Source organism: Zingiber officinale, chromosome 6A (genome assembly GCF_018446385.1).
Source record: "Zingiber officinale cultivar Zhangliang chromosome 6A, Zo_v1.1, whole genome shotgun sequence".
In the NCBI taxonomy this organism is placed as follows: domain Eukaryota; kingdom Viridiplantae; phylum Streptophyta; class Magnoliopsida; order Zingiberales; family Zingiberaceae; genus Zingiber; species Zingiber officinale.
Genome location: NC_055997.1, coordinates 38,081,859 through 38,086,029, shown reverse-complemented (window position 1 = coordinate 38,086,029; position 4,171 = coordinate 38,081,859). Strand labels below are relative to the sequence as shown.

General features: G+C 36.6%; 1 non-coding gene across 1 annotated transcript; it reads left to right on the top strand.

Annotated features, from left to right (window-relative positions):
• Positions 1-3,504: 3,504 nt before the first annotated feature.
• On the top strand, positions 3,505-3,610 carry LOC121998845. The gene has a single exon (XR_006116636.1). It is a non-coding gene; the product is annotated as a small nucleolar RNA R71 (small nucleolar RNA).
• Positions 3,611-4,171: the final 561 nt, after the last annotated feature.

Below are 4,171 nucleotides of genomic sequence, written 5' to 3'. Positions count from 1 at the left end.
TGATAGATCATCACCCACACGACGTCCGAGATAAGAAGAGGAATACGACAGAAGATCGTGAGGTCTATAAGCTATAAAAGGTATAACTAGTTATTAGTTTCCGCATCATAACTAGTTCATTCTTTTATTTAGATCTTGAAATACCAAACACAAGAGGCTAATGAATCTAGGTTATCGAATTTATGTTTTCGATTTTGTGATTCTTTTGTTTTCAAACTTGTGATTCGATTGTTCTTTTTGGTTAAACCTAGGGTTACTATAAGGAAATTAAATATTGAATTTCGTTGAAAGGCTTTGTCTATGAAGTGGTAGATGCTCTCATAACCAAGAAGGCCTAGTGCCTCGTCATGTTTAACCTAGAAGTCGATCTCTGAAACAAATATTTAATCAAATTTGTAGCATAGGTGGATTTGGATTAATAATGTTAAGCATCGTTTGCAATCCAAGTCAAAACTTTTAAGAACAGATAAATTGAATTTGGAATCAATAATGTTAAGTTCTGTTTGTGATTCCAAATTTAATTTCTAAAGAACACAATAGGTTGTTAGGAATGGTTCAGGACTTGTACAAAATTTTTGTATAGGGGAATCAGTACGATATTTCGAGTAGCAACCAACAGTCACGATCTCAACTTAGATTCTCAAAACGGTTCTAAGTTGGATTGACGCCTAAGTTCCCTGACTGGGAATGCACCCTCACCAAGTCACACCTCTCTAGTGACTTACCTTAACTTACCTACGAGACATCCGGTCAGCCTGTCGACCTATCTAGACTTCGTGCCAGCTATCAGGCCAGCCCGTCGTCCTAGCTGAACTTCGTTCCAAACATCTGGTCAGTCCGTCAACCTGTCTAGACTTCATGCCAGCTATCAGGTCAGCCCGTCGACCTAGCTGGACTTCGTACTAGCTATCCGGTCAGCCTGTCAACCTAGCTGGGCTTCGTGCTAGATATCCGGTCAGCTCGTCGACCTATATGGACTTCTCCTGTACACTAAGTCAAAGTGTTAGATCACTAAGAAACTAACTTAACCTACTTTTTCATTCATCAAAACCTGAGTTAGACCGTTAGTGCTAACAACACCAACACTACCAACTTCTCCTCCTTTTGATCGGGCTGCCTCTTTCTCTGGGCTTCCGTTCGGGATAATAGTCACACCGCTGATCTCTTATTTGGCCCACAAGCCGACCCGCACGAAGGTCCCCACTTCCATCATTTGTTCCTCCCTAATGTCCAAGTCCAAGGGTTAGGCCACCTCAGAGCCCTTAGATCCGAGTGGTCGCAAACATATCAGGGTCATCATCTGTTTGCCCACCGATGAGTGGCGCCATCCAAACTTTGGATGGCCGGAGAATCACCCAAGTGATCAGAGACAAAGTCAGATAAAGTTAACTCTGAGTTGACCTTGTCCAGGCGTCTGGACCAAGTCCAGGCACTCGAACTCTGGGCACATGTCTAGGCGACTGGACCACCATGGTGTCTAACAAGCACCTCATCACACATGTGTTTAGAAAAATAAAATGCAAGTCTTTTAAAATTTGCTTAAAAATACTTTAAATATTTTTGAAAGATAGCTTCGAAAACACTTTGAAAAATTTTATAAAATTCTTCAAAGGTTATGTTTTTTGAAAAATACCTTGTGTTTGAAAAAAAAACTATTTTAAAAATACTTCCAAAACTATTTTGCTTGGACAAATTCTTTCCAAAACATTTCAAAAATATCTTTGAACAATTGAATCTCTAAGAAGTACTTTGAAAAAAAATTATCTTTTAAAACAAGTATTTTGAAATCTATTTTAAAAAAATAGTTTGTATAATTCTTGCAAAATTTATTTTTACAAATGCTTAGTTTTGCAAACTTAATTTTTAAAATGTTGAAAACCTTTTGAAAAGTCAAAAAATTTCTGTCAAAGTACTTTTGAAAATTTTATTAACTCCTCCCTCCAATAAATCTGTAAGTTTTTATGATTACTTTGAACAAATTATTACTTGCTTGTGTATTTGTAATTTGGTATACTTATATTCTTAGTTTGATGAATGTCAAAGGGGGGAGATTAGGGTTTAAGTAAGAAAAATAAAGAAAAACTGAAAAACTTAAACCTAAAAGGATAAAGAGATTAAACTTAATTTTTTATTTTTTTTCTCTTAAAATCATTTCTTATATATATGTTTTTACATATTTTCTTTCTAACTTTAACCTAGGTTATCATTACATCAAAAAGGGGGAGATTGTTAGTGAATTTGACACCAATGATCAAACTGAGTTTTAATGAATGATAAATGGATTAAAGTTAGATGTGTTGTTGATCTAACTTTATTACCGAGTGTGCAGGGTTGACTAATTTAACAGATCAAGAGGACCTGACACCAGACTAGAAGTCCAATTGGAATGTGCGATTCCTGATTGGCGAAGTCCAGATGTGGGATTCTAGCAGGAGGTTGAGACCTAAATTGAGACCCTGACTAGATCCTGGTCTGGAAGACAAAGTCTAAGTCATAAATTAATCATATTATTATTGTGATAACCTTGTCTTGTAGGTTAAATATATTTTATGTTGGACTAACACACTTTACAAGGAAAAGGGAGCATAAAAGATCTCGGGTGAACAATATCCAAAGCGCCTTCCACGCGACGGAAGGTGCCTTGAGTACTGTTCATGGAAGGCGCCTTCGAAGACTTGGAAGGCACCTTCCAACGAATAAAATCAGACTTTGTCAATGATAAGGAGCGAGCTACTCGGGATCAAATTTTACATATTGGAGGTGCCTTTATGATTATGGAAGGTGCCTTCCACACCTTATAAAAGACCATCTCGACCAAGGCTTCAAGGAAATCAATTCTACAAACTCCTATATGTCCTTTTGGCATTCTGACTGTTCCGACTTTCTGCTACTACCCTACTATGGCTCTGCTATGTTTGACTACCGCTGAGAAGCTATCCAACAATCGAATGCGATTCGATCATCCTCATAAGTGTTGGGCAACAAAGTTCAATTCTGTACTTAATTCTTGCAAAAGGAAAAGTGTAGCGTGTTACACTTGTTCCTACTCTTTTTGTATTTGATCCCATCTTTCGGCAGTTCTGAAAGAAGTTATTAGTGGATTATCCATCTATAGGTCTGCGAGTCCTGGGTCTTGGAGTAGGAGTCGCCGAATGCTCCGAACCAAGTAAAATCGAATGTTTGTTTTTCTTTTTCTTGTTTTCTCATTATTCCGCTCCATTCGTACTTAGTTTTAAAAAGGAAAAAAGAAAAGTTTTTGAAAACCATGTGATTTACCTGGTCTCACGTGCGTCTCGATCTAACACTTAATAGGATTTCCAGAAAAAAAAACTTTCACTTTTTTCTGATGCCCACTGATGATGATTAAGAGTCTCATTCTCTATTATTTCTTCAGCTTCATCAAGACTTTTGTTCATAAGTGCTCCACCAGCTGTAGAGTTAAGAGATACCTTAGTATGATAATTAATTCCATTATAAAATATGTAGATCACTAACCATTTTTCCCAGCTATGGTATGGGCATAATCTGAGCATATTTTTAAATCTATCCCATGCTTCACAAAGAGATTCATTATCAGTTTGTCTAAAGCTAGCAATTAAATTTTGAATTGTGTTGTCTTGCTAGGTGGGTAAAACTTATCAAGAAATAATTGCTCATGTTGTTCCTAAGATGTAATGTTATTGGCAGGTAGTGAAGAGAGTCACAGTTTAACTCTATCCCTTAATGAAAAGTCAAATAAGAGCAGTCTAACCGCTTCTGTGCCACTCCATTCATTTTCAATGTTTCACATATTTCATCCTCGTGCGATCCTCCTCCAAACTGGTGTTGTTGCACCATTGTAATTACCACATGCTTTATCTCAAAATTGTTATCTTCGATAGATGGTCTTGTGATGCTAGACCGGACTCCTTGAGCATTAGGTGATGCGTAATCCTTGAGAGGTTTATTTTCCTTCTTGCTTGCTCTTCTTGTTGCTTCTTCAGGTTTCTTCTCCATCTGAAAGTCCTATCGATCTCAAGATCAAGAGATAATAAGTCTCTTGTAGGGTTAGATCTATGCATACAAGAGTAAGACTTAATTAATTCAAAATGTAGAAATAAAAAGTGCAAAAATTAAATTGTAGAAAAATAAGTGTAGAAATTAAAATAAGAAAGTGAAAGATATATACAAA